This window comes from Lepisma saccharinum, chromosome 27, assembly GCF_977018435.1.
Source record: "Lepisma saccharinum chromosome 27, izLepSacc3.1, whole genome shotgun sequence".
Lineage (NCBI taxonomy): Eukaryota > Metazoa > Arthropoda > Insecta > Zygentoma > Lepismatidae > Lepisma > Lepisma saccharinum.
This window is the reverse complement of record NC_139255.1, coordinates 40,661,692-40,685,556: the sequence shown is the minus strand read 5'-3', so window position 1 is coordinate 40,685,556 and position 23,865 is coordinate 40,661,692. Positions and strand designations below refer to the sequence as shown.

General features: G+C 40.0%; 1 protein-coding gene across 4 annotated transcripts in view; it reads right to left on the bottom strand.

The window, feature by feature from the left end:
• The window catches only part of LRP1 (LDL receptor protein 1), a 330,684-nt gene that overhangs the window by 225,266 nt on the left and 81,553 nt on the right, over positions 1–23,865 (bottom strand). The gene's annotated exons all lie outside the window — the stretch shown is intronic.

Sequence of the window (23,865 nt, the reverse complement as noted above, 5' to 3'; positions counted from 1 at the left end):
TTGCTTAAAGTTTCCTACCACTTGCAGCTGAAGAACGTTTTATCTTCGATCACATCAGGAAGACGCTGCGAATTGGGATTTCCCATGCACATAATCTCAGTTCGAAAACTTCACTCCCTGTCAAGCTGCATTCCTTTCTTCCCCTAATGTCTACTCAACTTCCAGTTTCATTGAACTTGCTAGCTGTAGCAGTGATAAGATTAGTCTGTTCCCGCACATCAAGGGAAACAATGGTGTCATTTGTGATCAGTCATGAATGAAATTTGTTTATCATCATGTGATTTTCAACATGTGTTTGCGTATCTGCAGTAGTGATTATTTTATTTTTTGGACAGCAAGGACATCATACATACAATGAATAAATCACTTGAGATATGCAATTTAGAAATGAAATGATTTTGTGTTGATGTTTTATTTTTGGTTGGACAGCTAAGTACTTGTGTATGTGTACATTATATATTAATGAAGTAGTTTATCAATTTATAGCTCTTTTGTATGTTGTTTCCTCTCATAATGAAAAAGTGTGTCATTTTTTTTCACCGCTCGTATATACCGCTGATCTAACATTTTATTTACCGCTCCCCTCAGTTTTTATTTACCATAAATTTGTGTCCCTAGAAATAATAAAAAAGAACGGAGCATAATAATGTCTTCATGTCTTTGTGTGTTTGTGAATGTTGCAGCAATAACAAAACATGCACAATAAAAATAAAGCAACAATGAAAGAGAATGAAGTAATTAATCACTTCAATTGTTCGGAGACTTTCGCGCTGCGTAGCTAGGTTTTAGCTCTTATCACCAGAAACGAGCGTCTCGTGCAGTCTTGGTGCACAGCGAGAAATTTTCACGAGACGGAACGGAACGCTTGATCTTCGTTAACATGGTGTATTTCTTTCTTCATTTCTTTTGTCTCTGACTACTACAGCGGATAGATTAATAATGACTAATGAAATAACACGCTATATTACAATTAACATTATTCAATATTAATAAATTTCATAAACATTAAATAATATAAAATATACATTTAACACGAGTCTTCTGGAATTTTCTTCCCTCTTGTAAATTTAGTCGGAAATCGTGAATGGAAGTCAAATCGCCCAATAGGGATTCTTAAAAAAATCATGGTACGTATCCTCAAAACATTGTCTTATCAATGCGTATTAAAATAATTAATTTCTACGAGCGAAAGATGTTTCCGTATTGTTATTTTGGGTATGATCAAGGATTGGATTTATTCTTCAGAATGTCAACAATATATCTGCTGTGCTTAAGAAAAATAAATGACCATAAAAAGAGAACCAGAATTTGTGTCAAAGAGGACATCTCTGTCAGAACAATCGAATCCAGAAGACAAGACAAATTAATAATTAACAAATAAAAACGTCGTCGATTTGTAATCACTAGTGGTTCGGATCCCACTTTAAACTGTAGGTCCAGTCCCGATTAGCCTTTCTGTGCATAAAGTGGACTTAAAACAATAATTCAATTCACAAATAAAAAATTAAAACGGAACCACAAGGCACAAAACATGAAGGCACCATAGACGCCAGCATACCCCCTTCGTAGCAACAAAGCATCTCCATGTACTTATGAAGCTTATACTATAAATTATATAATAGGACTATGTATTGTTAAAGATTAACAATTCAGTTCACACTGAAAAGCAAAATTTAGTGAATATATGTAAAGAAAAAAAAATAAACAAACCGGAACGATCCGGTGCCATTTCTGACGAGACGGAACGGGAAGGTTCCATATATTCACGAACTGGAATTCCGTTCCGGTTTGCTCCGGTTCATTTCGAGTCCTGGTCGGAATGTTGCGGGATCATGCGAACTGGTTCTGTTCCTTCAGTCGGGAAGAGAATGCGTGAGAGTTGGGTGTAAAAAAATGCTCATAATTTGAACGAGAGCAGTTATTAATTCGTCCTAGATTGATAAAGGGTTAAGTGGGCAGAAAATAGATTGAAGCGCGGCTGCCAATTACAATGCTTAACGCTCGCTTTCCTTCGCTTGGGATGTTTGCCAACTCGCAAGTGCAGGGACCAACACACGCTGCACCGACCCTGAAGGAATTCGACACAGCTGTGGACTCCTTTCAATTCGCAATTCAGTAAAGGAATGGTTCCTTCTTGTTTCGCGCAAATGCTAACAATGTGTTGTTCTCTGGGGAGCACAATTAAACATCCTTTCCTTTCTGAAGTTCTACGGGGTGGTGGTCTAGGATCATTCTGATCTGATTAGCTGATGGCCTTGTCCAATGAATAAAAAAAATTGTGTCAGTCATGTGCGTTGGAAGGGAAGTCGAACGGGTCCGCCGGACATTAAAATCGGGACATTCCATTCACAGAGTTCCTTCCAATACCCTTTAAAAAGGACTGCAGTTTTCACGTAGATTCGAGCGACACCAATCTTCTCCAGAATAACGTCAAGTTTTCTTCCTGACGTCTGACATGGACCTTCACATAAGTAAGTGCTTCCCCCGTTTGTGCGTTCGGCCGCTCGAGTCAAGCTCGTCTCTGCCCTGCTTATTTAAGTTCCTTCCCCCTCCCCTCTCTCTCTTTTTCTCGTTTCCCCTCTATCTGCTCTCTGGTCTCCACCTTCGACTGTTACTTCTCTTTCTCTCTCTGGTCCCCCTCTCTCTATTTATCTCTGTTCTCCTCTCTCTCTCAGTCTTGCTTCCATTTCTCTCGTCTCCCCCTCTCTCAATATCTCTATCTTGCTACTTTTTCTCTCGCCTCTGCTCTTATCACTTTTCTCTCTCTCGCTTGTTTTCTCTCGTCTACCCTCTCTCACTCTGCTCTCTCTCTGTCTTGCGTCTTTACTTCTCTTCTCCTCAATCTTCATTCTGTTGTGCCTCTCCCCTTCCACATCTGCCTTCCTTATTTCCCTTCTTATCTCATTTTTTCTTTCTTATCCTCTTTTTTTATTCTTCCTTTTCTAACTCACAATCTTATGATAACACAAAAACGATACATAAACAAGACAAATACCTACGTATAAGGTCCGGTGATCTTGGGGACCCACATATTGCACAAAATACTGTGAATGATGTACCTGATTTAAGTTTAAGTGTCGCCTAGCGGCAGGGATGTGAACTCTCAGCTTAACAAAACATACGCGCACAAACTGTTTGCCTTCCTCGATCATTCAGAACTGGTTTCATTAACGTAAGTTCAATAGTTTACTTGCAATAAATTTTTGTAACCCCTTAATTAGTTATGAAACACCCGGTATAGAAATTCATATTATGAAGAAAGTAATTAAATTAAAGTACTTTTGAGGACACGTGTAGGTATATTTGGCCATTTCTACGTGATACAGCATATTTTGATAGCTATTCGATCATATTCAGCACATTTTCGCTTTTTCAAGGAATATGCAGCCATTTTCGAAGTGGGTTCGTTCCTACTCCCAAGCTCACTCAAGTTGTTGAATTTTTTACAATACGTCCACCTTTATTACTGAAAAACTGTCAAAACCAGTCTCCCATTCTAATGGAATGAAATCAGAAAATGGACTGGCACAAAATAACTCTGTTTGCTTGTTGTTGAATTTATTCTGCAAAATTATGAGAACTACCTTCCTCCCCTATTGCAATGCAATGCACAAAATGGACATTACCCCAAAACTTCTGAGTGCATTGATGTTTGAAACTGTTCAGTTGTAAGGACATATTGTTCGAATTATAGTGCGGGGTCTCCTCGATGGCGCAGTGGTAGCGTCGTCGCCTTGTAATCAAGGGGTCGCGCGTTCGATACCCAGTGGAGGCACAGTGGTTCGGATCCCACTTTAAACTGTAGGTCCAGTTCAGATTAGCCTTACTGTGCATAAAGTGGACTTAAAAACACCAACTCAACTCAAATTACAGTGCATATTCCTTAAAATTTTAGGTAATGATTTTCTTATTTTTTCATTATTTGCATAGTTAGGTAATATTTAAGTCATAAAAATCCTAGGCTTAGTAATGATCATGTTCAAAATCAGATATTCGGCTCCTCGGACGTTGGTGCTACCTTGCTGCATCATTTTGTACCCCTGCACCGAAACTGGCGCCGCTAATCACACGTCGAAGAACATAATAACATCAAGGGCTCAATTTTCCCAGCAGCCCCTGGAAGCGATTGTTCCTTGTTCCACGCAAGGTTATTGTCGGGTGGGAGAATGCGCACGATTTTTCCCTGCGTCCATTCCTGCACTTGCCTCGTCATCGAGTCTAATTCCCAGGCGTGATCGTAACACTTGCATGTCCAGGCTTACTTCAGAAGCACTGCGACTCTCCGGGGTTTCTCCCAGGAAAACAAAACCCTTGAACTTGGGGTTCCAGCATGAATCTCGACACGCGATGCAAAATGACCTGTAAGTCTGATACTCCTTCAGCTGTCCTTTACCAACAAGGTGATGTTACGGTGAAAACATATCTACAAGTTGAAACTTGTTGAAGTGTGTTTGGCTCTTAACTTCAGGAAATATCTCGAGCATGTTAAACTGACATGGAAGAGGTACCATGTGTCAGCTTCTTCCACGTAGCGTGCATTGGAAACTGCATTCTTGCAGGCAAACGAGACTCCGAAGCCTATAATATCCCCTGTGGGATTTGTGTTGTGTGGTCTGTCCGTGGACGTTTGTTCCCTCACTGTTTCATCTAGACCAGTTTCTCAACCGCGGAACGACACGGGTAGCGGGAGGTTCTCAAGTTAACGACTTGCAGCCAGAGCTGGCAACCACCTGGAAAGGTGGCTTTTCGTTAGGAGTTCACTAGCGATAATAAGAAGTCTCCCGTGAAGCCTGCAAATTTGAATTTTAACGGTTGGGTCATTCTCGAGTTAGGGCCGGAAGAGTGAAGCGACTTGCAACCCGAGCTGGCAACCACCTGGAAAGGTGGTTTAGACTGCGATAACCAGAAATCTCTTCGCGACAGTAGCGATGAACGATCTAATCGGGCGGAGCGTTGTTCCTTCCTGCTTCTAAATTTGGAAGTTGACGGATGGTCAAAAGGGCCAATTTAGTTTGTGCCGCAATTTTCATTAACAAATCATTGATGTGGATATAATTTGATTATAATTGGACATTTTTCGGTGTCGGAAATTGAACATTCGTATGAAAATCGGCACTTACCTAATTAATTTAAAGATGTTGGCCAGAGAAACTAAAATATTCCATTAGATCAAGTCGCAGTCAATTGATTTAAAGCAAATTTTATATTTGTCAAGGCTAGGCATAATCGAACTAATAAATACTCTCTATGATTATCTATGCCATAATATATTCATTAATATTAAATGTCAAGAGTAGAAATTATTTAGTGAATAAACTTTTAAAAAGTTAGTAAGATATTTACGAGTACAATTGATGGGATCGGGTCATAGACTTCTATAAAAAAAAAAAATACGGGGCCACAGGCTCACGATGGATGCGAACCACTGATCCCCCCCCCCCAACAGCCAACTCCCCTACCCAAATTTTCTGCAAACACCCCTCCAGAAATGTTTCACAAAATACCACTTTATGGTCATTTAGACTATTAATTTACTTTTACACCCGTAAAAACAACCTTACACACACGAACATGGAAAAGCTCTGTAGTGTTTATTCATTCTCATCGTAGAGATCAGCCAACAGCCAACTCCCCTACCCAAATTTTCTGCAAACACCCCTCCAGAAATGTTTCACAAAATACCACTTTATGGTCATTTAGACTATTAATTTACTTTTACACCCGTAAAAACAACCTTACACACACGAACATGGAAAAGCTCTGTAGTGTTTATTCATTCTCATCGTAGAGATCAGCCAAGCAACGTAAAATAAGTAAATATATATATGCACGCTAAAATCTCTACTGTCCATATCCATTTCTGGCGAACAGCCCAAATAACGGTAAAAATCATGGGATTTATATCCTAGGGAAGGTATAGCATAAATTAAAGAATTTAGGCGTTCTTGGTTGCACCTGGCCACCCTGATTTGACTTCCCCACGCTTATTTCCACCCTTACTGGTATCGTGCAGTCACCCTGACATAATTTACGAAATGCGGCCTAGCGAAACAAAATCTACTAGAACAAATTATTATTCACCATTTTCCACATGTTTGGTCACTTCTTGGATACATGTTGTCTGCGCCTGCTAACAAAAGTATTGACTGTTAGTGTTGCCAACAAATGCTACAAAAATGTCACCTTTTCGCTTCATGCAAAAAATCACTATTTCCAAACGCATCAAGTGATGCGCACGACCTCTATCGGTTGTAAACCACAGATAAGAAAGGCGCCAATCACAAGACGGCAAATTTATGACCTTGCGATAATTTCTGATAATCTCTTCTCCGAAATTGGCATTCTGGACAAAAAAAATTCACTTTATAATAAATATAAATAAACAAAAGTCCACTTTATGCACAGTAAGGCTAATCGGGACTGGACCTGCAGTTTAAAGTGGGATCCGAACCACTATGTGCCCCCACCGGGTATCGAATCTGGGATCCCTTGATTACAAGGCCACAACGTTACCCCTACACCATCGGGGAGGCCCCTTTCTTATACGAATGAGAAGGAGCTACGAAAGGAATAGCTTACAAAAAAGAAACCAGTGCTTAGCTATATTCATTATCACCAAGAAATTCTAGGAAATGACAAGGAAAAATATCAAAACTCAGCAAAGCGGGACTGCGTGTTGTTTAAATCAGCAATCATGCAAGCAGCAGTTTGCCCTTGCAAAGAGTAGAACAACATTTCAGATAGCAGGTGTGGAGCGGAATCACTTTTTCAGTCCACTGCATTTTACATGCTTCTTTACTTGGGGTTGTTGTGTTAAGTAACCTTTTTATGCCACTTAGAGGCGTGTGGTGGTGGGGTGTAACTCAAACCATGAACTTGCCGTATTTACGCGTGTACAAGCCGGGGAAAGATTTTCTTGCAATTTCACTCAAGGGTGAAAGCAGAAGCAGTAGTACAAAGTAATAAGGTAATAATTAGTTGACTGGTCAGTGGTCAATAAATATGACTGGAGTACGAGCGCATTACACCTCGAAATTAAGTTGCAAATGGTGCATTAAGCTAAATTTGCGAACATGAAGTGTTGTTAACCAGAAATAAACACATTGGTTATACCAGTAGTTTGGATAAGGTGTGTGGTGTTAATTAAGAATAAATTGTTTTAAAATTAAATATGAATTTTAGCTATCTCGTAGAAATAGAAGTGCCCAAAGAAAGTGGTAAAAAAAAAAAGTGCGCCCTATACGAATCCATATTAAATTTGGCCGATCGCTACAGTTGTGCACCGATTTGTTAATTGCAATTGGAACAGGGTTCGAGACTGGACTTCGACCTTTTGGTGCAATTTGGTGACCATTTAGGCGTCACAACTTTCGCCAACATTTTGGATTCAGTAGCGTAAAGGCAAATATCGAAGCCTTGCGTTGCGTAATCGAAAAGGAAAGTTACAGAACTTTTAGCAAATGCAAGTCATTTCATATTACTTTAAATCATTTGATATTACTTTAAGTTTAAGTTTACAACCCAGAACAAAGATTGATTGGTTGAAATTAAAATTATGAGTGCCTAAGCACTTAGGCTATTTGCACCCTTAAAATCTTCTTACTCGTGTTAAAAACCGAGGCTGTGAAAGAGCACTCACACATATATGGACAATATACAGGACATACAATCCTACAGAGGATTATACTAGCCGTAGGTTCAGAAGCCAGAGCCTCGCTCGCCTGCTAGACTGCAGTGACCGGGGTGTACTATGTGGAAGTGTGACTTTGGGTGACTTCTACGTCACAACTTACACGCCGATGACGTAGTGGTAACGCTCTTCCCTCATAGTCAAGGGTTTCCATGTTAGATCCTCGGAGGAGGCACATCACACTGTGGTTCAGATCTCCAGTCCCGATAGCCTATCTGAAAATGGACTAAAATTATCGTAGGGAGAGCTACGCTATGTTCGTGTTGTCACAAAGATCAATAGTAGCGCCCAGTGCAAGCCTTTTACTACACGTGTCCCTCCATTCAAGAATATCTCCCCTTTAATATCTTGGCATATTGCGTGACGGGGCGACGAAAGCGAGTCACGTGAAAAGGTTATTTCGGTTATTTGGCTCGGGATCCGCGACGGGATAAGATCCCGGAAGCGATAAATGATGGTTTTCAATCTTCCACGTGGGTTACTAACCTGGAAGTTAATCACCTCCTACTGGCCAGTAACTAGTTGCCAACCTTTGGTTTTCTTTCTTTTTTATCTGCTCTTTTCAAGCACGAATGGTAACGAGAAAATTAAGTCAGACAGCGGCGTGCCCAGGCGGGGGTTGGTGGGAGTCATACTCCCCCTCTGCGATTTGGCTTAGTATTACTAAAAGAGAAAAAAGAACGTGAAATGCAAGGAAAAGATGGCAAATTGTTTCCAGACTGCTACAACTGCCCCTTTACGAAAATTATGAACGCGCCACTGCAGTCAGCCTTACAAATATTGGTATTGTTCTATTCCTTGGCCTCCAAGAATAATACCGACACGATCCGTGTGAAAGGAACCCTGCACATAAATGTGAAAGGCTGTAAATAGAACTAGATGTGTACTATCAACGAATCTATCAGTAAAAGTGGAAAGTTGTGCAGCGTGGTTGCATACGTCGAGGACGCCTTTTTTTTTTTTTTTTTTCGTAGCGTTCAAACGACGCATCAAACTGAAAAACTTGCGTGGTTTCCCTCAACGATGTATATACGATGAAAAACTTTCCGCGGTGACACACTCCGGGCTCTTTCGAGACGTGCCTTTCGAGAATGAGACTGGTGTTTATAATTGATTGATTTGGTTTACTGCACCTCACGATTAGCCACGAGTGGAAGAAAAGCGAATATAAGGATGAGATGATATGATGAAATTGATGGGACACTCCCAAAGAACACAAATGCCCACGCTGGGATTCGAACCCGCGACGTGCTAACCACTCCGCTACGGACGTCGGCACGGTGTTTATAAATCGTGACGAGACAGACTCCCTCCCCCCTCTCTCTCACACACTATTTATTTACGTTATGATAGGAAGGTTCAAAAGAGTGATGTAGGAAAGAAGAGATGTACTTTGAATGCACACTCCCATATCACCCCCGGGACAATTTTTTGCATATCGCCCGAATGGGCACTGCTACTAAAAAAAAGACCATGTGTGTATCAAGAGTATGAATTTCTCTCCATGTTGCAAGTGGAAGCATTTTATTATCTTGATTATTAAGCTGGACACGATGTTTGAAAAATATGAAGAATAAGAATTTTCGGAGTCCCATGCATTGCTTATGGGGAATCAACTTCAACATCAAGTTACGGCTAATCAAATGGAAGTTTCGACTTTTTGTGCTTGCCAATTTCACGTCAACACGGCGCTATATATATAAAAAAAAAAGTAGCTGGGGATATAAGAGGGGGTGGGGCGACGCAGCCAGTATAACAATATCACGTCACGTGCAAAATGTACACTCATGGCAAAAGTTGGTCTATGTGGGGCGGAACCAGTGATGGTATCATGAGGCACGGGGGCGGGCGCCCCAGTTCACAGCCAAACGAGTGCTGCAAAGAGCCAGATCTGGATCCAAGAGAGCTAAGTTGGCAACACTGAAGCGGAGGAAAAAGCCGGGAGGAGACTTCCATACTCATGTGTAAATACCACCCTGCTGGTGACAAAACGACCGACTCCCAATCCATCAATAAAAATACAACTTTAATAACCTTCAAAACACAATCGTACGAAAAATAAATCCCTCTAAAATCCACCTGCGCCATTGCTTGATGTCTTTAACATTAGCATCGACATTATGAATACAGTAAGCCGAGCGATAAATAACCAGCTTGGGTGCATGCTTAGCATACAGCTCGGATTCGAGGAGCCAACCAAGCACAATCTCAAGTTTTACGTAACCCAATCACGCATCGCGCGCACAGAGCTTCTCGTCTGCCAGACTTTTTCTATTCAGTTCAGCTCCCGTTTTACAGAGATGCTGGCAACACGCGCGCCCGTTGCTATGGCAACAGTTTCCATTCCGCACCTGACAACAGCAGCGCGATTCGAGCAGTGTTGCCAGCCGTTGTCGCGAAAATTCACTAAATTTCCATGCACGAAAATGGGAAAATACACAGACATTCACGGATTTATATTTAAAAATTAAAATAAAACGCTCTTGTTACGATTCGAACGTGGCAGCTGACAGATGCCACAAAGGGTTTCTGAAAATGAATACGGATTAATTTGGCAAATTTCCTGGGACAATGGCAGAGTGATCTGTTACTCACTATACAGTTACTCTCCCCCTCCCCCTTCCGCCCTTTCTCTCTTCATATCGCCGGCCTCCGTGGGGGAGTAGTTAGCACGGAGAGCTACGACGCCAGAGGTCATCGAGTTCGAATCAAGGCCTGGGAATGGATGTTCTTTGCCAGTGTTACTATCAATCAATATCATTAATAATCTTCATCGTCGCGATTAGCCAAAAGTTGCAGAAAAGCGATGCTAAATAACAAAAATCAATCAGTCAATCAATATTGTGATATCCTTTTATTTAGTATTAAAAACACAACGTTTTTTACCCCCAATATTTATTGATATTTGATACAGAAATAAGTACGAAAAATTTTGTGACATTTAGGTTTGGGGATAATTTGGAACTCATTTAATATTTCTGTAAGAACAAATCTACTCTTAAGTTAATATGTTCAACAATAGAATTTTCGTTTTGTGTATCAAACTAAAAAGTATACACATAGGCATAACTTGGCACGAGTAAGGCGGGCACTTGCCCCCCCCCCCTAAAGTTTCAGGTTTATTAAAATTTACAAGTTAGGGAACCTGAGGGGTAAAGTAATAAAGAATAATATTTGTGGTTTCACAAACGTTACAGTTATGTAGCAAATAATCCTGGACTCCATTTTTATGACATGGATAACTTCTCGAATCTCTTCTCCCAACGTTAAGTCCCAGGCTTGATTCTGCCCCCTCAAAATCAAGCCACAAATCAAATTCTGCCCCCTCAAAAACTAGGCCCAAGTTTGATTCTCACCCCTCAAAATTAGGTCCCAAGTTACGCCCATGAGTATATATTATTAAAAATTTGTCGTTTTTTTCTCAAAAAAATGCTACTCGTCTTATTAAATTAAACACACAACTTTTTGTTTAAACAAGATTGAGATATTTTCATCGTTATGAGTTCTCGAATAGTTGGGTGAAATAGTTGTTGAAAAATAATGAATTACATTTAGTGAGGAAGAAAAATGTAACTTTCGTAATACAGTAAAACCTCGTTAATCCGGACTTCGCTTAATCCGAACAGTCAAAAGGGGAAAAAATGCAAAGTTTTTCATGTGGCTAAAAATCAACAAGAGAATTTCCCAAAGAAAAGGCAGTCAACCACTGATGAAATTCTGTTTCCCGTAGACTTTGTACTGCGTACTGTATATTGTATTTAGGTCTATGCCCTTTAACACAATAATAATAGTGTTTTGTTGCTATAAACGGAGTTTTAATGCACATTCTACTGTTCTTTTAGGTTATTTCAGTTAATCCGGACTTTCGTTAAATCGGTCAACTTATCCCCCCATTAGTCCGGCTTAATGAGGTTTTACTGTATTTGATTCGGGTCTGTCAAGACAGATTTTCTTTAGTAGTTAACTGTGATTCGAAACCTCGAAGTATGTATGAAGGGATATCTTCACACTTCCCCATAAGAATATTGCCAATGCTATGTCATTTTCTCCATATTTAGTCCACTATCGCTAGAGTTGGAAACCCTTCATCCCGAGCATTCTCTCCACTGTGGAGCAAAAAAAAAAAAGTGCATTTCGTGCAAATGAGATCTGCACGTCCTCATGCAGGGGCTGCGGCAACTACAAAAGCCAATTCTCAAGGGAACAAATCGCAATAAGATACGCTCAAAGAAGAAGAGCAAGAAGGCAAGTCATCGGAGCTTCCATACTTGCGTTGCCCCCCCCCCCCCCCTTTATCCTCAACTCCTTTGAAGAGGATCCTCGCGTAATCGAACGCGCTCGATGTCGAACCAATGTACAGTGGGATGTTCAAATATTGCGAGGAAAATTGTCCCCACCGCTATTTCATTCTTTCTTCATCTTATTTTCTACGTCCTTTTTTCTCTCCAAAGAATGGAACGGTACTGTGATGGTGCAGGGGCGGCTTGAGGCTTGGCTGGACCTTTGGCATGCGAATGGGCGATTTTTTCAAATTTTCATCTCCGTTAGGAAAAAACCTCTTGGATATTTCAAAATATGAAAAATTACGGAACGACTTAAGATGACCGGACCCCTCTCCGAGTTCCTTCATATTTGGCATACTCACTAATTGAGGCCTCCTAATCACGAATCTGAAGTTAAAAGTTGTCGGAAACGTCTAGAAATAGCAATATAAGCGAAAATAAGTCGTTAGTGTTCGGAATGGCAACAGTCGATTTCCGCGAAATTTTTTGTTTCACAAGCAAATATATATATTCCTGATACTACCACGACACCAAATTTTAACTATGTTTGCCTAACCTAACCACACGCCAATGGTTCGTGGGGCTGCGTCAATGGTTCGCAATTATTTTGCAATTTCTAGAAGTCTCCGACAAATTTTAACTTAAGATTTGTCATTAGCAGGCCTCAATTAGTATGTATGTCAAATATGAAGAAAATCTGCGAGGGGCTCGGTCATCTTAAGTCATACCAAAATTACATACGCTACTAGAGCATTGACGTGAATTTTAAAATTTATTCATTATACACTAATTAATATGTATAATCTTGAAATTAAATATGGATAAATACATTATGGCATCATAAGGAGTAATAGTTAGATGATGTGCGACAATTCGGATCGGGACATCGACTCAAGATAACATTTTCACCCGGGCGCCCCCTACTTTCCAGCCTGCCACCCCTCCCTTCCCAGTTTCTACCCTGATCCCCGTACTTTCCACCTCCCAACAATTAAAAAACATGACCATGTTATATCCTTTATTTAAGTTTTTAATGACGAAAAATAGGCTTATTTTGAAAACACTTTTCAGTGGTACTGTTAAAGAACATGTTTATTGTAGGCATGGGTTTCTAATACCTACATAAGGACATCAGCATAACAGTAATCACTTTATTTATTTATTTAATTTAATTACTCAGAGTTTCAGATACAGTCTTATTTGGCCTTTTTACACTGAAACAACAAAGTAGAAACAAAAAATAACAAAAGATAAAAACAATAACAAGATGGGATAGATTTACATGTTCTTCGTCAGTAATATACAAAAATTACGTTCTGGAAGGAAAATATCTACATTCAGGGGAAGTTTGTTGTAGATTTCTGGGAGCCTGTAAAACAAGGAGCGTTGTAGAAGGGATAGCCTAGTGGTTGGGTTGTGGAAGAGTTGCAGGTTGCGCGTTAGCTTTTGGGATACCCTAAGTGTGAATTCACTGATTAGGAGATCTGTTCTGATTTTGCCATTTATTATCTTGTGTAAAAAATTCATGTCAGCTAGATCACGACGTAAGGATGGAGTGTGAATATTCAGAGCAGCCATGGTGTCTGATTTGGATACATGTCGAAAGGAAGGTATTCTATGGCGAACAATTGCACGAAAGAAACTGAGAACAGAATCTATTTTCGTGAGATTGGTTCTTGAGGCCATTGCCCAAATTGGGGAACAGTATTCAAGGATGGGCGAGATGAAAGATTTAAAGAATAAAGCAAGAGATGATGGGTTTTGAATTTCGCTAAATCTGTATAGAAGACCGAGAAGGCGCATGGCTTTTTTAGTGGTAGCAATAATATGATAATTAAAAGTGAGTTTTTCATCCATGATAATACCTAGGTCCTTTTGGGTGGAAACGTTTTGGATTGGGTTGTTTTCAATACTATAAGTAGACACCAGTTTGTTCTTTTTTAGGGAATAAGTAAGGAAAGAGCATTTCTGAGGGACTTACTCTAAGCGTCTGTAATTTTTCATGTTTTGAAATATCAGAGATTTTCGAATTGAGAGGAAAACTTGAAAAAATTCCCGGGGCGCCGCCCTCGAATCGCCAAACAGCCCTAGATTGAAGTAGCGCCACAGTCTTATTTCTAATTACATAAGCGTGGCTATTTGCTTTAGGAACAGTTGGATTTGTGCAGATAAGAATTAATTGAAGTTACTGCTGCACAACAATAAGTAAGTATATTGCAGCAATTTAAGATAAGTGATTACTGTTACGCTGATGTCCTTATGTAGGTATTAGAAACCCATGCCTACAATAAACATGTTCTTTAACAGTACCACTGAAAAGTGTTTTTAAAATAAGCCTATTTTTGTCACCAAAAACGTAAATATATAACATGGTCATGTTTTTTAATTGTTGGGAGGTGAAAAGTAAGGGGATCAGGGTAGAAACTGGGAAGGGAGGGGCGCCCGGATGAAAATGTTATCTTGAGCCTCCCTTGTGGTGGAGCATACGTTGTGTACTGTTTTGTTTATGGTGTTATTTCAGTTCGTGAACCTCGCACTGCCTGAAACCAAATGAATAAATATAGAGATGGGCATCTTGTCTGGTAGGGTCGTTCTGGTGCTATTGTACAGTGTATCTCACTCAACTGCCGGACGCGCTGGGCCGGGAGAAGTTCTCCTGAAATTTGTCATTTCAGTTTGAAAATAACTTTCTCATTAACTGAAATTTTTCAGTGTTCAAATTGCAACATGCCATTGAAATAATAATTTAATGACGTTGGTCTGAGGAAACTACAAGTTTCATTCTAATATAAGACTAATTTTATATAATTGTAGCACATCATCTAAGTATTACTCTTTATGATGATGGCATAATGTATTTATTCCTATTTAATTTCAAGGTTATACATATTAATTACTGCATAACGAATACATTTTGAAAATACAAAGGTATTTACGAGGAAGTTTGTTCGGATCGGGGCATCGACTTAAAAAAATATCGGTCCGCAGTCTCACAAAGGTTGAGAATCACTGGTGTAGTGGATATCCTTGTCACCTTGTAATCAAGGAATCCCAGGTTAGATGCGCACGCAGAATTTTTCTCGGGGGGGGGGGGCAGCAGCAGTGCTTAAAGTCGGGAAAATATAGGCTGATGCTTTCATCAAGTTAAGAGAATTCTCATAAACCATCCCCAACACAAGGATAATTTGCATAGGCACTTAATCTGCTGTCCTTCACGGCACCCTTCGTCCATGTTTTCCAGCTATAATTTCAAAATTTGAATTATATGACGTCTTTCCAGAGATCTCGGGGAGGGGGGCAAGTGCCCCCCCCCCCACCCTGTGAGCACCCTTGGCAGTGGTTATGATCAAACTTCAAACCAAGTTCCCGATTATGCCTGGTAATTGATACCTTCTTGTATTTCTAAGTTTCTTAATTTGTGACGCATTTGTGTCAGCGTTAGTATATTATTAAAAAATAACAATTCCTTACAATTACATCGTATCGCTCCTTTGTCATACAATAATATTTTATTGCTCACACAAGTATCATCTCTTCTTTGTAGTGCATGTTATGTTCTCCCAGTGTAACTTTCCACGCACAAGTTTAAAACAACACTACGTTCTTGCAAATAAACCCTCCAGTTCTGAATTTATCAAGTTAATGCAAAGTAACAAAGTAGCATTACAATCAAGGGCGTCAACAATGTTTCTTCCAGGAGAGACAAACAATAAATCTCCGCCTGCTTCAATATGATGTCATCATGGTTCTGCAACGATATGGGTTGTACCAGTCTTATTTGCAACTGCCAGTCCTTTATACGTAATAATCACAGCCAATGCGTTTGAGTAAAATAAAGTTGCATGTGAGTGAAATGCATAATTACAGGCCGGCATTGGTTTTTCAGGGGCAACGGGTCTCCTTTGCCCCCCCCCCCCCCCTCTGAACATCGAAAACAAACCACAAGAAAATTCACGTTAATGCTATAGAAGAAAATATGATGGAACATGTGGCGTGGGGGAAGGAAGTTTTAGAATGATTACCAAGGTAAGAGACATTGAAATAATGTCGAAGTGCATTCTAAGTCGTTGTGTACATTATGTGAAGTATTTTTATTTAAGTTGAACTTAAGCCCATTATTGAGCTATGCGCAATGTTTTCGTATTTTAAATGTGACTGAAAGCAGTTCCATGTTTTGATTAATCACAAACAAATTATACCAGGGTTTGGTATAATGCTATGCAAGACGGAGGTGCCATCAATTAGCTACATCTTGGATAGCACTCTGAAACTTTTGTATCACAACTCCTTTACGTCGAATCTGAATATGATCCAACCATATATGTACGTATTCCTTACCAGATAATTCGCAATAATGTAGCGGCAAACGCTCAAATTACATGCGTAAGCTATCAAACCTTGTGATGGGCAAGCAAGAACGCATGCGCAGTCGCCAACGCTAGTCATTGGATGGAAGTGCCTGTGCGATAATTGAATCGAGCACACACAACACCTTCTTATACAAAGTACAACAAGGCCTGCTCGAGGGCTTCGATTACATGCAACGTCATCAATGTTAGGCCTTGAATCGCACACGAGTTCTAGATTAGACGAAGAGACGAGTAGAAGGGCTGTCTGGAAGAAGGCGGTACAAGTTATTCCTCGCAAACTTTACTGCAAAGAACAACGTTCTTAGTGTAGTGAAAACGTGAACGCGCCTGCCTCAAGAAGCAAGCACATGTGTGTGCATTTTCTGCCTGGTGTAAATTTAGCTTACTTTTATTTGACTTCTTCAAACAAACAAGCGCAGCGGCTTCCCTGGAAGATCGCAAGTCGTGTTGTTCAGGAAATTACGTAAACGACCAGCTGAGGAACACATGGTGGATATATCAAGGTGAACATTACAATGTCTGCACTGGAGCTCGTATTCTGCACAGTTCGAGTCGATGACAAATGATGCCATTACTTCAGCAGGATCATTCTCACGATTCGTTGGCTACATGATAACATATCTTTCAAGCTCACTTTATATTCAGATAGGCTAATAGGGATTGAACCTAAAGTGAAATCTGAACACTGTACTTCCACCAGAAATCGAATCTGTGGCTCTGTCGGATTAAATCTCTCTCTAGCACCCTGAGTGAATCCCCCCACCGAACGATAGCCAACAATCACACACGAAAGTGTATTAACAATTTCTATAACTAGGATGAGGGAATACGGCGCCAAATTCCGGCCTTAGACTAATAAAGTTTTCTTATATGAGCCCTCATTTGAAGGCCACGAGACCTGGAAAAGCAGATCGTTTTATCCAACATGTAGCATATTGTGTGTGTACAGGACGATCTAAAGTTATGTCCCACTTTTTTGTTTCACTGTGGTGGTCCATGTGGTTGGGTTGAAGGACTTGACTGCTGAAATCAAGAGATCTCGGACTTCGATACCCAGTGAAGGCACAGAGTGGTTCGGATCCCACTTTGAATTGTAGGTCCAGTATCGATTAGCCTTAATGTGCATAAATTAGACTGAAAATCTCAAACTCGACTGCTGAAATGCACCATGTTCCTTGCCATTTAGAATTCAATATAGGCACCAGCATTTGAAACACATCTTTCCAGGTAGGTTGAACGTTCTACACTGGCCTCTTCAACATGTCATTTGGCAATTTCTTACACTCCCCTGGAACTACCGCTTCCAAACAGTTCATATTCAGAGGTTTCGTGGGGTACACATTCTCTTTAAGGTACCAACCAAGGCCACTCTACATTCCCACAACGCCCGATGTCTCACCAGAAAAAGAATCGGCAAGCCATAGCAGTTTTATCAGCGCAAATGGGATGGTGCACCGTTCTGCATGAAGTGCACATGGTCGGCATCCTCCCAGGTGCATACGATGGGATGGATGGAATTCTCCAGTGTGCACATACTGCATCCGAGTTGCAATTTGGTCAACAGACAACCTGAATGCCATTTTCAGTCGCATAAAACTGAGAAAAAACAACACCACCTAACAATTGAAGGACTAGGAGATAAAACATGTTAAATGGCATTTTGGTCATTATTGAGTTACAAAGTACAAAGAGGCATCCTTAAATTTTCGCGTATAATTGCCATGTCCTGCAACCTGCAATTTGCATTGGACTCCTTTAATGCTTCTGAAATTTGTAAACAACACGAAAACAATTTATCTACACATTATAGCTTCTAATAACCTTTCTGCTTAATAAACTCAATAATGACCAAAATGTCACCATGTTTTACACCCAAGTCCTTCAATTGGCAAGCAACAAGGGACATAGTACATTTCAGAAGTGAAACGAGTTTTCCAACCTGCAAATAGACTATTACAGTGAAAAAAAATGGCACATGAATACACAACCATGCAGCACAGGCGCACAACTAACACTAAGGGATTGCATTTGGGCTCTGGGGTATCATTCTACACCCTCGACTTTCCGCACATTTCAAATATTTTCGTGACAATATTTAGTTCCTCATAACAAACTGTTTGTAAATAGCGCGGAAGGTATTTTTTTAGGTCTACGTGCTACGAAACTTACGTTTTTCTTAAAATTAAAATGCCTTGCGTACGTCAAAGAGGTTTTTCAGGGCTTCTATGATGGCGGTGATGGATTCATGTCACAGGCGCACGTCTGATGTTATTTGTGTGATATATTGGCGGGTTGGGACATTTAAGACATTGGATTTCATTTATGAAACTTCATAAATTGGAATTAATAAAGCGGGTAGCCGGAGCGTAACGTAGCGGAGGCGGGGACGCGGTAGCGGTAGGTCAATTAACCCAGGGGCGGAGCCCGGAATCGGTGGGAAATATGGACTCAACAATTTCAAACGGCTGTACATTCGTAAATACTGGTTTCCGCGCTCCAAATTTTTGTTCTTCATAATTAGCATCACATAATCTTCATAAAAAAAAAATTAAAAAAACTTCCGAAATCGAGCGTAGAATGGGACACCGGACCCAGTGTGCAAGATGTCACAGACAACTTTAGTTAGATTGGTACAGTTGTGGTTGGAACTTGTATATATGTTTAGAAATGCGTCATAATCTGCTCGTGTGGACGTCACTTTCCCATATCAACAGTTTAGATTACCTATAGATTCATCTATTTTTACTGCGGAAAGTTACGCTCTATACAGAGCCTTACAATGTGGAATAACCGAAGGTTTTAAAAAAATCTTCTCCTTATAGATTCTTTGAGTGTACTACAAGCATTATCTACATCTTATCCCAAATTATGTCATCAATCATATCTTAATATTTTAACTATTCAACAAGTTCAATTTGCTTGCAAAAGGAACATTGACATTCAATTCAGTTATGGTAAAACATATAATATTAACGTAGGAAATGATCGAGTGGCCTTATATGCTAAACAGGCCAGAGATTTACAACTCATAAGTTTCAATAGATTTAATGTATACGGATTTATTACCACGAGTGAAAATCAAACTCATGGATCAATGGAACAAATGGTGCAAGGAACAATTTAAGATTGTGGGTAATACATATAGACGGATAGCAGACTTTACTACAAAAGACCCATGGTTCTTTTTATACACACTCCCACGGCAGGTCATAGTTTTATCAATAGGTTAAGGACGGGTCACGTCCGTACACGAGCTCATCTAGCAAAGATATATATCAAAACCCAAGAAAATTGCAAATGTGGTAATGACAATCCTGATGCGCAACATTTATTTCTTGAATGTCCTATTTTCTCAAATCACACTCATCACACACTATAAAGGTTTTCAACGTTTAAAAATGTAATTTCCTATATATCTCTCTTCCCTTCTATCAGAATTATCTCCTCCATTAATATGGCTTCTCTATGCATATGCTCGAAAACGTAAGCTTGAATTATGACTTTTATATAATCGCATATGATACTGGTGAACTAGAGTGACTAATTTCAGAAGGAAAACATTAATACAAATTCAATAGCAGAAACGATGTCCAAAGTCGACAGGTTTTTGTTGACGGGGTCATGATAAAGAAGAATAAGAATCTCAGTAGAGGAAGTGAACCCGCCCGAATGTTTTCACCTGACGACAGACTGAGTTGAAAAACAGGTGAAGGTGAGGAATCAATAAGAACTTGGAAACGGGGTAAATTCAAGAATAGTTTTCGATTTTCGAGTTTTCTTCTTGCCGATAAGTTGAAAGTAAGCAATTAATTATGTAATTAGACTTTCGCGATATGTGAGTGAATTTCCCAACGTTAGTATTGAATGTTCTAGTGCTTTATTTGTAAGTGTTATGAAATTTTAAGAGAATTGATATTTTCCGGCTTTAAGAGGTTAGCCTGAAGTTATCTATGTGCATGCGGTTTGTAACCTTATATAAAAGAAAAATGCAGAAACAGGTGCGAACCTACAACAGTGTATAATTTCAGATATTGGTGTTATACTTGTTACCCAGCAAACTTTGATGAGTTACTAAGAGCCTCATGTTCCCGACAAAAGGAGTAGCGAACTAACTTTGCGACTGGTGTCCAGCGGAGGACGTTGCACTATGTCAAATCAAGTCACAGTAAATTTGGTTTAGAGGTGTTCTTTTCAATAACGTACCAAAATTCCTAACGAGGTCGCGAGTCTCCGATAATAAGTCACGGTCTCGTCTCGATTTTTAACAAGGCCGTCCCGGTATCGAATTTGTAAACAGAAAAGCTATGCTGACCTCAACAAATGTACATTAACCATACCGATAGTTTGTGTCATGTTCGAGTTCTACGAGTGAAGCAAAGTTTCGGCGTACGTGCACGATAGAATGCAGCCTGTCCGAACTTTCTCCACGAACATCAGTTATTTTTTTTCCTCCTGCCGTTGCAGCTCTGTTGACAACGGCTCTGACATGGGGACACCCCCTAGGGACAAGCTCTATTCATTGCAAACCGATCAATAAATGGGACAATGATGTTGCACACTAATTGCATCTCTTCCACGGTAATTGATAGCACAGGTGAGTGAAAGGGAGGGGTCTGTTTATGATGAAACTTCATCTGCTACGAATTAACTAATAATGTCTTCTGAAGGTCTTTGGGACGAGTTCGGAGTGACGCGCATATCGGATTACTTTCCTGTTGACGAAGAAACGTTCGATGTGGTTCAACACTTCACTCCTTTCTCTCTAAACATGTTGAATTTAGTTAATTTTGCTCTTCACTGAAGAGAGATCGACCCAAATAGTTCATACCATTCAATACTCTTCAGCACCTTTTCAGTATGCTTTCAAACTTTCCCACCCAAATGCAGATGTTCCTGGCTTTTCCAAAATAATTATTTAGTATGTCTTTCATGTTCTATCATTAATAATAATATTTCTTAATGCCAACTAATTTCAATATAATAGCGTTACGTATTTTTTCTGTGTTAATCATGTCGATGAGATTGAAAAACCATGTACAGTGGTGTACCCAGGAATATCGTAAGAGTGAACACAACGCGCATGTTTTAGCAGTGTGGTCCTATATTTTACCATCTATTCCTGAGTACCTTTTCTTTATGGAAACTATAGCAGATCGATAAGACAGGGGGGTTAGGACATACCTAGACACGCCACTGACTGTGATAAATATATCCACAACCTTGGGAATAGAACGGTAGAAGACAGTCCCCTACTTGCAATCCAAAATTTTGGTCAGGCAATCTTCAATTTGTCAGAAGCAACATGAACCGTGGGATAGCAGCAGTTGTGTGCAAATAATACAAGAAACGAAGGACAAAACGAGTCTCAACTCAACGTTAGTTTTGACCCCCCACGGACTTTCGCTTTTCTCTTGAAAGAAAAGTTGTTTAGAGCATTACAAGATGGCAAATGGAGCCGACACGCCTACACTGAAATATTTCTAGATTTCCCGACGCCACAAACGAATTCGTCGACCGGTAGCAGATCACGAAAGAGAGCGATTGGAAAACTGACGGTCGGTACCAGCTGGTTAGCACGTGCACGAATCCCTCTCTATAAATAAAGAAATCAAAGTGCCTCCTCTCCCTCCAATGCCGCGCGAGTGTTTACACCGACTCCAGTTTCATTACCACCACTCCTGCATGTTACACAAAGGCCTTCGACCTGCTTAAACTCTCTCTCACCTCCCCTTCAGATCTCGGAGAGAGAAAAAGCACGTGTAAATAATGGCGTAATTAGTGAGCAGTGAAGTTTGCTCTGATAGTGTAGTTACTCCTCGGAAGGCATTTTGATAGGTCGTCAGTGACTGTAAAGCACCACAGGTTGAGTGAATTGATTATTTTACGTCGCTTTTCTTCCGCTCTTGGCTAATCGCGACCAGAGCATAACTTCTTTGTGGATGCATTAAGGGGAGTTTCAATTGCCTATATCTGGACAATGTTAGCCCAATTGTCATAACTTCATTACTGATTATTGTAGTAAACGATATAGTATTGTTTTGGAGGGAGGGAGAGAGATATCGAATTTCAAATGAAACAATTCCTACTTTTTTAAACACTGATATTATTTTCATCGATTTAATGGTAGTTTCTACATTTTTATTTTTGAGGATACATTAGGGAGTGCCCAGGCACCCCTAGTACCCTCGTGCTCACGAATATGATCTTGACGATGAGGATGCATGATGAAATTGACAAAGGGACATTCACAAGAACACTCACGCCCGGGCTGGGATTCTAACCCGTAACCCCTGGCACGAGTGAAGCCTGTTACCTTCGTGAGTAGATTATTTCCTAGCTCGAAATGCCCCACTTGTTGCTCAACTATGCCTGTAACCACTGGCGTACGCTTGATGGGGCTGCATTCCCTCCAGAAATTGTGAGAAAATCTAAATTTTTGGATTTAATCCTCATCTGGGTTTTTCCTTTGTCTTAATCTTAAACGATTTCATCGGTATTAGACAAAATGGCAGAAAAGTGACTCAACACAAAGGGTAAATATCAGCGTAGAAGTGCCCTGACTGCAACTACGGCGGCGAAGGTCAATTTGAAAGACGGCTCGTGCTACACGTTACAAGACTGCGAGAAAAACAAGAGGAAAAAAAACATAGCGATAACGAATACAGACATATATCGACACTGTCATGTGACAGACAGACCTTCTGACCTCTGCCCTGAGCATGATTCAAAGTGGAATGTTAGTCTGACATCATCAAAAGGAGAAAAGCACACAGTCGATAAACTCTGGTCGTTGTATTACATCGTTTAAATTAGAGCTTACGGTGATGTGAATAGCTGTCGAAAAATCCAAAAGCTAATCACTGTTATGGCGTGCAATTACAAATACGTTCAAGCTTATCTGTTGCATACACAAGGGCGGCGCCAACAGGTGAGCCAAATAAATCTGGCTCAACGTGTCAAAATGTAACAGGCAGATTTCAGGATGAAGATAAATTGAAACTATAGATAATGACGAGCATGCATTTTTCTTTGAAAATATATTTATATTATATACAATAACTAACTAACTCTCTAGCCTTCTTAAACCCGAAGGTTCATGGCTGCAGCAATGCAGGTCCTCCATCTGTCCCTATCTTGAGTAAGATCTATATACTCTTTACCATCCCTACCGATTTCCCTTAGGTCCATCTCAACGTTGTCCCTCCATCTTCGTCTTGGCCTTCCTACAGGTCTCTTACCATCAGGTTTCCCAACAAGAATCCTGTAAACTCCTCTTTCCTCTCCCATTCGTGCCACATGGCCTGCCCACCTAAGTCTTCTTGATTTAATTATTCTAATAATATCAAAAATTAACACATTAAGAAGATAATACTTTCCTGTATATATATATATATATTATATACAATGTAATGATTAATAATAATTACTATTATGGCAGAAAAGTGCATTGAATTTAGGATTCACGATGTGGCCCACCTAAGTCTTTGACAGCCACCCAATGGCACAGCAGAAAAGTCAGACT